Source organism: Cajanus cajan, chromosome 4, assembly GCF_000230855.2.
Source record: "Cajanus cajan strain Asha chromosome 4, NIPB_CcT2T_4, whole genome shotgun sequence".
Taxonomy (NCBI): domain Eukaryota; kingdom Viridiplantae; phylum Streptophyta; class Magnoliopsida; order Fabales; family Fabaceae; genus Cajanus; species Cajanus cajan.
Genome location: NC_138520.1, coordinates 10,782,521 through 10,795,968, shown reverse-complemented (window position 1 = coordinate 10,795,968; position 13,448 = coordinate 10,782,521).

Below are 13,448 nucleotides of genomic sequence, written 5' to 3'. Positions count from 1 at the left end.
AACTAATTAATTGATGAAATATAATAACAAGACAATCACTTAACCTTAGTTTAGACAATTGTCTAAAAGTTAAGGTGATATCTATATAACTTTAACACTTAGGAGAATTCATAAGGATGTTTTACTGTTCATTTAATAGTATAATACTAGAAAAGCCTTTTCATCCATTGTGGGCTTTTTGTGTCTCCTATGTGTATAGAGAAGTCTTTAGGTTGGACTCTTGAGCCTAACCCAAAATCTTATTAAAATAAGAGGAAGAGTTTAACAAGTTTTCACATCAATTTTGAAGCCTAAGAATGCCTGTAGAGAAAACCTAGAGGAGAACCCTAATGAGTGCGAGGCATAATTATGGAGACGATAGAAGGTCGTGCCTATGCCTTGGAAATCATCATTTTAGGTAAGAAGGGGAGTGAGAATGTCTCACTTATAAGCACTTATAGGGGGTATGAGTAGTGATATAAAAAGGTGTGGGTACTTCAATTCTAAACCTTAAGAACGTCTCACTTTTAAGATTAAATGTCATTTTTTCTCTCTCATTATTTTTTTTCTTCTATTTAACAGTCATTAACCATCTATCTTTCCACCATTTTTTATGCTCTTCCAATTGTCATTATCCCTATTAACAATTACCATAATTTTTTGATAGGTACAATAAGGAGATTAGCTATTATAGGTTAACACCTTTCCACTCCCAAACATATTTCTTATAAACTATCAAAATATGATTGTAAAACGAGTAAAATGTGTTAATTTAAATATGGGTAAAAAAGGTTTCACATACACTAATATAAATAGGCTATCATTGAATATAAATAGGCATGAAAAGCCTTTACAAAAGTTCTCAATGTTAAAGCTTAAACAGTAATAAAACACTAATAACATAAACTCATAACAAAAGATATGATTTAAAATAACTAATCTTGCCCCATTTTCACAATCTAATTAGTTCAATCCCATAACATAAAGTCTAGGCTTTGTCTTTAATAAGCTCAAACTCAATAGCTAATCTACACTTGAAATAATACTTAACCCAACCAAGGGACACAAACACAAAAATAGAGAAGTAAGAATACGTCTCACATGTTAAAAATGTATATAAGAGCATCTGCAATGGGGGTTGCTTATAAGCAACCCCCATTGGAGATGCTCTAAAGGTTTATCGCTCCCTTTAATAGCCAGCCATGCTTCATCTTATGGCACCCAATTGATTCTCTAAGTAGTGGTGTCAATATGTGGGTATAGAAACATAACATAAATGTATATGTCAAAGACCATAGACAATCCTAAAAAAGGGTTTTGGAGATGCAAAAATTGGAATGTGAGTATGACAATGGTGATAAGTCTTTGTTTTATTTTTCAACACCTTTTGATTTTTGATTTTTTTTGTGCATGGAGAAGGAAGTTGTAAGATTTTTGTTTAGGTTGATAAGGTTGAAGAGAATATTGGTGTTAGTGGGGATACTCAAAGTGGTTGTGCATGTTTGTCGTTGATGGAGATAACATCGAAGAAGATAGACAAGTTGAAGTTGCATAATGAGAGAACAAAAATAAAGGGCTTGACTTTGTTTGTGCTTGTTTTGTGGGTGGTTTGTGTATTTTTATTGTATCACAATATACTTTGATTATGATTGTTATTGGTTATAGCTCTGTTTTTTTTAAAAGAACTTTGTTTAGTTTTTTTTAAAAGAGTTTTGTTTAGTGTTTTTTAAAGAGCTCTGTTTATTAGTTAAATTAATGTTTATTTGAAGCTTTGTAACTTTGGTTAATGTTGAATGAAACTATGTTATGTTGGTTGAGTTAATGTTTATTAGAACCTTTCTCTATTATTTATTTTGTCCATAATATTGTAAATTTTGGTGGAAAAGTTATAGGACTTGTGACCTTAAAGGAAGAAATCCCTAAGTACTTCAGGTGAATTAATCAGTGGAATTTAATTTCAATTTCATATCTTATTCACCTTAAACATTGACATCTTTCTATTTAACTTTTAGTTGGACGACATAATTAATTTGGTGAGTAGCTAAAAGTTATTGGATTTACCAATCTTGTTGTTGGCTTTAAAAACATTATTACTGGCTTTACCAATATTGTATTCAAAAATTGAAAATTTGTTGGCTTTGCCTAAAAATTGGCACCTAAAAGTTGAAATTTAAAAACAAAAAAGTATTATAATAGACCTTGTTGTTAGTTTTACCAATCTTATAGGGTCACATTGCTAATGTACATTAATTTTCACATAATTGATGTACTCAAATACGAATTGTTGATGCCAAATTTTAGTAGTCATGAATATAACCATCACAAAGGAAGTAGTCACAAAATTACATATTAAACATCAATAAATAAACAAACATAACTTTAAAATTCTTAAACAAAATTAACACTAAATGCAACATAGTCATGAAATTATTTACATAATTACATACAATTAGTGTCGGCAATTTGTTTAACTTATGTACAATTAATCAAAGTCATCAAAATGTGTACACTACAATTGTTAAGCCACCAAAAAACTATCACAAGATCATCAAATTCATGGCACAAGGTTAGGCCACCCAAAAAAGGATATGCATCTTCACTCTAAATACACTAGCATGAGTTTAAGGTCTTTGTGACCTTTGACTTGTATTTTGTCTTTGCCTATACTAGACCAACCCCATATGTTGTCAGATTTCCATATATGGGATCAGCCCCTGCTGTTGTCAAATTTCCCCCTATTGGACCATATGTCTTCACAACCATATTCACTATTGATACACACATATCACAACTACAACATTTATAAGAGGGGTAATTTTCTTAAGCTTTCTTTGAAATTTTAAAGAAATATTAGTTCATGAAAAAAGCATATTAAAGAAACCTCATACTTTTGTTGGATCTCTGATTGTATTCACTCCAAACACTTATGGACAACCACACTCAACAAGAAAACAAACTTTCACATTCTCACAAACTACCAAGATTGCTCACGAAACCCCACACTCGAGCTCCCCACTCAGTTGAATCAAGAGGAATAACATGAGGGAATAAAATCCTACTTCTTGCTTAGCTACGAGACGTCTTTCTTCACCAAGCTTTAAACTTTGTTGGGAGATCAACTTTGCCTACCTGTGGATAGAAAGTTTGTGGCATATGAAGTCGAGATTGACTCCCGACATATCTACGTTATTCCAGGAAAAGAGGTCAACATTCCTAAGTATCACTTGGATGATGTATGAGCATATATCTAAGGGCAATTATTTGTGAACCTTGGTCAACTGGTCGCACTTAGGGCCAACTTGTAGGTCTTCCAACTCATCGATTGGTGTTTGATGACTGTCTTCATATTCAGATTGAGGATTGAGGTCAGAGCCTATAATAGGCGATTAGATGTTCAATTTTGTAGTTTGCTTAACACTTGTGGAGGGGATCTCCTTTGCATGTGTGATTTTTAGACTTTTGGCATAACATTGCCTTACCGTACATTGGTTAGCTCAAAGTGTAGTTATTAATAAAAAATTTCATGGTGAGGTGAAGTGTGGAGATCACCACGCCCAAGACGTTGAGCATGGGTCGCCCGATAATAGCCTTGTATAGGGCAATTACATTTATTAGTAAATACTAGTGCAAAAAATAATTTTAAAATCAAAGTTTTAAGATCAATTAAGAAGGAAATGATCTTAAAAGTGACACGGGGACAATTTTGTAAATAATGTGATCACTTTTAAGTTCAATTTTTCTATGTCCAATATTAAAAGATATGTATAATATAACTTTTAAGATCGGGTATAAAAGAATCAATCTTAAAAGTGGTATACAAGATCAATTTTTTCTTATACTCAATCTTAAAAGTTGTATCAAACATGCCTTTTAAGATTAGTTATAGAAAAATTGATCTTAAAAGTACCTTTAAGATTGGTTAAAATTTAACCAATCTTAAAAGCCCATTAGTATGAATGAAATGTACTCCCCCTCTATTTGCTTGCACCTGTGTCTATTGTCTCTCTCAATCTCTCTTGCTCCCCCTATCTCATCTCATCCAAATCCCAAACCCAATCAATAAAATCAAAAACCTGATTCCATTAGGTTTCATTCCTGAAGAAGATAGATCACAATATGGAGAAGGTGTTGTCGATGCTAAATCGCTTCATCACGATGAAGGCGAGGGAGAAGAAGTCGAGCGGTGGCAAAAACAAATAATGTGTGAGATTAGGCAAAGTGGTGGAGATTTAGAACAAAGACCTTGGGGAGCACTGCCTTTGCGACCTCAATGGCGAGATCAATAAACTCATCCACAAGAAGTCCCACTAAGAGCCTTGCATCCTTAACCTCAGCAATTGTAACCTTTCCAAGAACTCTGCCAAGATGATCGACCTTGATGAAAACATCATCAACATCCCCAACCTTGGCGATCGTGATCACGATTGTCATTACTTTGGCATGACAAAAAAACTCCGATGGGGGAATCCCTCTAGAGTTTCAATACTGTTGGGAGGGGTTTCTATAAGTAGAGAGTCAGTTTGACCCTAAAAGGAAGAATATATAAGGTTTCTATTTTGAATAGGCTCATAAACTATTTCCTTAGAATTATAGAGAGAGGATTCTAGAGAAAGGTGTTATCGTCTATGAGCTTCCTCTAATTCCAAATTTTCTTCTATTTCTTTCCGAATCGTTACTAGTGCTGTGTTGTTGTTGGATTCGGGTTAATAGTGTTGAAATTAGTTGGGTGAGTTGTAAAGTTTTGAGTTTTCTTCTTCTACCTTGGTTTTGTGCTACTCTGAGGTAAGGGAAGTTGGACTTATGGTTTCTTAGTTGTATATTGGATGATTATTATTGAACGTTATTTGAATTTTGAAATTCATGGTTGAGTTAATAAGTTAGAATGGGTTATAAAAGAAGGCTAGGGTTTGAGGTTTTTACCAAGAATGAGATGATTTTGAATGATTTGTTGTTGCATGTTGGTTTTAAGTGCATATATATGTTGATTGTGATGTGTATATATAGATGTTATTTAATGTTGCATGTGTTGGATTCTTGTTGAATTTTAGGTTTTGGGTCAAAATCAGGTTCTATAGAATGCAAAACTCTGATATCACATTGGGTGTCATTCCAACATGAGACTTTCTATCTCATTCACGTCGGATGAAGGATCAGTGGCATCGGGCATGAAGAGAGAGACTTATCTTGGGTTAAGATGGCATCAAGCATGAAAACCTGAGGAGGTCTTTAACTTGGTGATGTCAAACCCAAGGTTGAGTGATGCTCAATATGGCCAAGCCAGAGTTCTCTATCTAGATGACATTGAGCACTAGTATGGTGACGTTGGGCACTGGTATGGTGATGTTGGACATGAGTTAGACAAAGACTCTTTGCCTGAGATGGGGTTGGACATGGTGCCCTATTACACCAAGTGAAAGGTATTAGGGGCCTCTACCTTATCCACATTGAGCGCAAGTTATGTAGCCTTAAGCGTGGGCGAGACAAAGAGTTCCATACCTCCATGGCATTGAGTGCAAAGTGTGTTGCATCAGGCACCATTTGCATAAATGTTTATTTATTTGATGAGTTGTTGAATACTTGATGATTGAGTTATTTGATGAATAAGTAGGGATGATGAATATGATGATGTTTTGAAAAGAAAGATGATTGAAAAGATGAGATGTGTGTTGTGAGCTATAGAGTTGTTTGTTGGTTGTGTAATTGCATGGAATATACACAAAGTTGTTGTGTTGTTTGAGATGATGAATGCTAAGAATGCTTCAGACATTTAGGCATTGTGTTATGATGACCAACTTAGGACTAGAGGAGGGGTTTTGAAAAGTTGCATATTCCATTGTGCGGATGTGACACCCTCTACCCCACATACCATAACACAAATAACAAAAATTGAATAACATAATTTTTTTTCCTAATTAAAATACCAAACATGTTTAAATAGAGGATACCACATCTATAACTTAAATAGTAGCTTAATCAGCGGAAATTACAAAGAAATAATATAAGGTCTTCCTAAACAATTTAATAAAAACATCTTAATCTAATCCTATCTACACCCTGATGTCACATGTCCTATCAGAGCAAATCCCAACATAGAAGCCTAAGCTTCATCACTAACATCCTCAGCCTCATACTGATAATTACCTGTAAGACAGTCAAGGAAAAACAACACAAGAAAAGGGAGTGAGAAACATCTCACTCTGGCTCACAGTGTAGGAATATACACCAGATAGCCAAACACAAACAAAACATATATAACATAGATAAATTAATAATAATATCACATTTCAATCATCCAAGACATATCAATTTTTCATATAACATTAAAATGCACATGTATGGACACGGACTACATTTTATCATGCATGTGGCGCCAGTAACATATCACATGGCGTATTGCCACTAGCAATACACGAAGAGTAGTCTAGGAGTACATGCCGGGTCACACCCTCTACGCACTCTCACTAGAAGGACATACTACCAGAGTCTCGTCAGGATAGCTAAGCCATGCACACAATGGGCGAGATTGAGACTTACAAACCGGGCTATCCCCAAGGACTAATCCCTAAAGCTTTTACACTAGGGGGCCTTCTCTAGTGATGTATTCCATATCGTACCCTTAAAAATATTTATGCATATGATGCATGTCAATCAAGACTCCATGCTTTTCTCATATCACATTTTCATGTCTCATTCTCATATCACATTATCATGTCTCATTCCCATATCACATTATCATGTCTCATTATCATCATGTCATCAACACATCACATCATCACATCTCATCATCACATTTCATCATCACATTTCATCATCACATTTCATCATCACATTTCATCATCACATTTCATCATCATATTCTCATCATCATATTCACATCATCACATTCACGTTATCACATTATCACATCATATTCACCATTTTCACAGAGCACTTTAATTCATATCAAAACTCATCTATTTGCGAAATTAAATACATATTCATACATCTCATACAACAAGAAATACAAAAGAACAATCAGAAGGTAAAATAATAAATATTAAAAATATGTATGTTTCTCATAGGGTTCCCACAGGAACCCACAGAGCACTCTAATTCATATCAAAACTTGTTTATTTTCAAAATTAGACACATATTTACACTCAGCAAACATCAAGAAACACAACAGAAAACTTAGAAGGTAAAATAGAAAACTTTTAAAATTTGCCTCTTAAAATTACCAATGCATTTTTTCCCACGAAAACTCATAGAGATCTCAAATTACACATTTATATTTACATATAAATAGAGAAAATAGAAGAAACATATATAATTGGAAAACCCCTCATAAATAAGCATATAACAAACATAGAATTGGGGGCCAATCCCACTACCCAACATACATTCCCACACCCAAAGCAAGATTTCTCACTCTCCCTTTACCTCGATAAGCAGGAGTTGAAACCAAAACAAGACCTTGTTAATATCCTCTTCTGAGTTCCCCTTGGTCTTCAAAGAGTATAGAAGAAAAAAGGTCAAAAGTGAAAAAATGCATTTTTGGAGTGCCAGAACGTTCTATTTATAGGCATCAGATGTGGCCAAAACGACCTGTTTCAAATCCGGAACGGCCCGTTCTGGACTCATTCGTCCTACGCAAATTTGATATCTAGAACAACCCGTTCTCAAACCAGAACGGTCCGTTCTGGGATTGCATATTACTCATAAATTCGTGTGTTTCAACAGCCCGTTCCAACCTAGTCTTTTTAGGCCATTTTAGTAGTCTGGAATGACCTGTTCCAGTTTGAGAACGGCCCGTTCTAGGCTACCAAAAATCAAAATATTACAAAAATAATTTTCATAAATATTCATTATCAAAATACTAATAATTATTAAAAACCTTTGAAACATTCTATAAAACCCATTAAAATAACTATAAGAACATAATCTCCACAAATATAAAATAAATAATAATTAACTATTTACCAATAGAAAATTTGGGATGTTACAGTAGATATTGTGTTGTAGTGTTCTAAGAGTCCAAAATTTGTTGAAATCCTTCTTGAGAAGTTGGCCCTTGAAGTGGGTTGTTGTGTTGAATCTCCTTTAAGACTTAGTTGGTACTGTGTGTGGACAAGGTCGAGACACACATATATAAAGCGACCATAGTATATGGGCTAGGTCGATATATATTGATTACAAGTGACCAACTAAGTAAAGTATGAAGTCAAAAACTTAGTTCCTAATCGAGTATCGGAAGGGCATAATATTTAGAGGGTAGTTGGTGGGCTAATCTGGATTAGTTAAGCTAACTAATGTCATGGTAGACTCATACCAAATTGTTCTACCTTGATAGTAGTATTTCACTTTCTTGTTTAAGTGACAACATCTAAGAAAGCAGGTTGTTGTATTATGGATTGATATCCAATTTTTTGTTGATTTAGTAAGTCTAAAAAGATCACCTTGTGTTATTGATTTGGTAGGGTCAAGTCACTAAAACTGCTTACCATGTGTTATAGGAGATCTTCTAGTTGAAATGTGTGATGATGCATGTACTTACTGTGTTGTAAATATTATGTTGTTGAGATGAGCAATATGAGTTGTTAATAACATGTTGTTGAGTTGATATTATGTTGTAGTAGAATGAGTTATTCATTTTGATGTATGTTGGCTGTATTGTGATGATGAACATGTTGATATTTGCTAAATATGAGATGAAGATATGATGGCATATTAAAGTTGTTGATATTCTATGTTATATGATGTGTGTGTGTGTGTATATATATATATATATATATATATATATATATATATATATATATATATATGTTGTTTTAAACTCTAACTTACACTTGCGTGTTTCCATGTGATTTGGATTGCGATGATTATATATGATATGAGAGCAAGACAGGGTTAGGTATGAAGTTATGTAGTGGAGGTCATTTAATGGTGTTGGAACTGGATGTGTTTCAATGACTACCCATTTGGGGTGGTTATTGTATAGATAATATTAATTGTTTGAACGATAACTTAGGTTGTATAATTTACATTTATCGGATTACTATATTTATATTGCACATATTTATGTAGTTGTTTATCTTATATGTATGCGATATAGTACATATTCTTGTATATGTAAATATATGATACTGCATAACTATCTCAATTTATCATTTTCAGACATGTTATTAATGACTTGTGAGATTAAAGTAATATTTTTGATATTATGTTGTAGTAGAATGAGTTATTCATTGATGTATGTTGGTTGTATTATGATGATGAACATGTTGATAATTGTTGAATCTGAGATGAAGATACAATGATATATTAAAGTTGTTGATGTTTTATGTTATATGATGTGTGTGTATATATATATATATATATATATGTGTTGTTTTAAACTCTAGCTTATACTTGCGTGTTTTCATGTGATTTGGATTATGATGATCATACATGATATGAGAGTAAGACAGAGTTAGGTATGAAGTTATTAGTGGAGGTCATTCAATGGTGTTGAAACATGATGTCTTTCGATGACTACCTATTTGGGGTGGTTCTTGTATTGATAATATTAGTTATTTGACTAACAACTTAGGTTGTATAATTTACATTTATCGGATTACTATACTTATATGGCACATTTATGTAGTTGTTTATCATATATGTATGCGATATAATACATATTCTTGTATCTATAATCCTAAGTTAGTAGTTGTTTTGTTGCTTATTGATATGTTGTCTAATGTATGAATTATAGCGGATTGTTATAGAAAACATTATATTAAACCAGTTAATATTGTACAACTACTTCAATTTATCACTTTTGTAATGCCTAATTATAAGATATTAAATATAATACTAAATTTATATATAACTTTATAATATATGAACACAATTAAAGAATTAATTATATTTTACATAAAGCCAAAGTAAATTTTGTAATCTTATGTACATAGATTTTATTTACATCACATGCTATTATAAAATATCTACAATAATGTACTTATTTACAAATTATTTTTTCTCACATTACTTTTACAATATTTACATGTTAGGTTGATACAGGTTTACTATTAGATTAACGTGATTGGCTGAGGGTAGATAGAAAGTAACTACTATTTGGTCATCTATAATAATAGAGTTTTGCTAGGTTGATGAAAACACAAATGATGATACTCATATGCCTTGAAAGGTAACGACATTTGCAGTTATGTTCATATTCCAACTGGTACCCAGAAAAATGGGAATGATAACTGAAGTGAAAAAGCCTAGTATGGTTGACAGATTAATCTATTTTCCATATAATTAATTATTATTTTTAGAAAAAAATAAAGAAAAATAAGAAGTGAGAACAATTATTCAATAAATACAAATAATTCAATAGAATGTACAGAATTATTTATAATCAACATTATATATATATATATATATATATATATATATATATATATATATATATATATTAGATTTTCATGTTATAATGAAAATTGAATTATTTTAGTAGTGACTAGTCATGATAAATGAGCATCTTTATTATAATAAAAAGAAGGAAGTATGTGATTTTTTTTCTCGCTCAAAATAAGGGTACTTAAGTAATTTTATCTTATCATAATTATTCTGAATTTTATTTTTTTATTTTAATAAATTCTGAACATAAGAAAAACCCTTCCTCTTTCTCTTTGCTTTATACAAAAGAAAAACCCTTTCTCTTCCTCTCTACTTTATACATTTCCCATCAAATTGCTTGCATTTTATCTTCCACTTAGAGAAGCAATTATGGATATCTATTTCCTATGTATTGGTTACAACTTTTTGATGCCAATTGATCTCAACTATCCTCTAATTTTTAAAGCATTTTTCTTTTCAAAACTTCATTCTGATTGTCCAGTTCTATCATACTCCCTATTTCTAAAAATCTTCTCTCCATATATACATTGTCCACTTTCTGATTTGGGTACTTTTGTACTTCTAATATGAGGATTCACACTTTTTCTATCAATCATAGGAAAACCATTTTTAAGTAAGCTTGTATGAAGTTTTAATTTTAAAGGTTGATTATTTCAATGTTGATGTATAGTGAACATATTATTAAAAGTTTTAGTCTTTTTACTTTCATCTTCTTTTTAAAGGACATGACTCAGAAGTTTACATTACTAAAGGACATTACAGCGGGGAGAATTGATTGGAAGATAAGAGTTCGTATAATAAGATTGTGGAGGCTGTCAGAGTTTAAAAACTCATTGCAAACAAATTCCTTGGAGATGATTTTGGTGGATGAAGAGGTTTTTTTTCCATAAATTATGACAATTATAAGTTTCATTGTTGGATAGTGTAGTTTTTGTTTTTGTTTCTGTTTGAAATTTTCATCTTCACAAAAAAAATATGATTAGTAAAAATAATATTTTCAGAATAAATTACAATTAGTCAATGATCTTAGTAAAGACATTGATAAATTTTTCTGCACGTATGTTATTTTTTAGAAGCTAATATATTTTTTCCCTTTATTTTTTTAATTATTTTTACCTATTATAATTCAAATAATAACTTTATTTTAAAACAAATAAAATTAGTCTAATTCAAATCATTCAATTTTTTCTTTTTAACCAAATCCTACAACTTAATATCTTTTTTTAAAAAACTTACTGTCACTTTTGTGTCTACAAATCATTTTATTTTAGGCTAATTACTTGTATTTTTGCATTTTTAATTGATGAATTTCTATGTAGTGTTGCTGGATTTTTCCAATTTGACCTTTTTATTTTGCTGCCCTCATTGCATGTCCTTCACTTTAATTTTTTCTTATTCGATTCAATTAAGATGTGAAATAACGTTTTTAATCAATTTTTTCTTGTTGTGTTGTTGACTTTCTACCTATTCTAGATTTTTAGTCTTAAACTTTTTGTGGCTTCGTAATGTTATCATATTTCCTTGCATTTGAGATAATAGTTATATTGATTTATGCATTTTCTTTAAACTAAATGAGAATATAGGTGATATTTCATAAGTTATTATGTTATATTGATTTAGGGAGTAGTTTTTTTTATTGTGTTATTATTAAATGTTACATTTATTTTAAATTTATGTTTCATGTTTTTAGTTTCATTTCGAAGCTCAAATAATCTATGTTATTTGGTTTTCAATTATATGTGATGCATCAACTTCTTATTCAATTTTAATTTAATGTCTAAATTCTTTTGGAGGATGGCTTTACTGCGCATTTGGTGGATGATTTTTAGATAAACTTAATTAATAAAAGCATGTGGGTTTTGCTTTCTTCGATGCGCATTTGGTGTTTGTTTCCTACAGCACATGATTAAAAGGTGAGTGACTCTTCATTTTTATTTTTAATGGTTGCAACAATAATTAAAAGTATTTAATATTAAAATATTAAAGTCTCATTATATTTAGATTGTTATGTTAGAAGTTGTTCATTTTTTATCATGTGAGTTATTTATATGACAAATGATAGACACTTTATACTTTAAACGAGGTATGTGTTATGTTATTTATTTAAAGTATTTTTTTAAAATATATTATTATAATATTATTGTCATCTCTTTATTTTTTATTTCTTCCTTTTCTGAATATTCTTCTCTCAATGTTATTATTATTTTTTCTCTCTTTAAACACAAATGATTCAATCGATGAATTTATCTACTGCATCGTATATACCGTGAGTGATTATTGGTTTCTAAAATTTAATCACCATTTAAGCTGAACATGTTATGTCTCATACATATACTAAAATTTTTTTTTTTGAAAAATTCTATTGTATATATATTTTGACTATTCTTCTCTCAATATGACTTTTTTTTTCTCTTTCAATGCTAAAGATTTCATTGTCTCATTTATTTACTGTCAAACATATACCGTGTAGGTGATTTTTAAATTATCTAACCTTTATTTGCTTGCCAAACTATAGTTTTCTAAATGTTTATGATTTTAATTCATATTGAAAAGATAAAGGGTTGTTGTATAACTCTTTATGGTTGTTTGGAAGATTTTAATTGTTAATTTAAAAAGGAAAAAAGGGAACTTAATAGGTGGGCATTTGACTTTTGTTAGTACACTTCCGGTAATATTGTCCTTTTAGATTTGGCTCCCAAGCGAGAGTCATTTAAGAAAATAAATAAATAATTGTATTTATTGACAAGTTGAACTTCTTAAATTTTCTTTCAATGCTAAACATTATAAATTGTTTATAATAGATATTTAACATTTTCTTTAGTTTCTTCAGATTTTAAGTATCTAGAAACAAGCAGTGTTATGGATGATAATGTTGGAAAAAAGATAAATAACTCAAAATCATCCAGTGAAGATATTTAATATTGTAATCGCAATAAATGTGTCGGAGTGTGTCATTCAAATGTCACCAATGGTGAGCGATAATATGTCTCAATATTACATATTAACAATAAGAAATATTTTTCTGTCAAAGTATTTAATTATATAAAGCACTTTCAAATGTAATTAATATATGAGTGTGTATTTTGCAA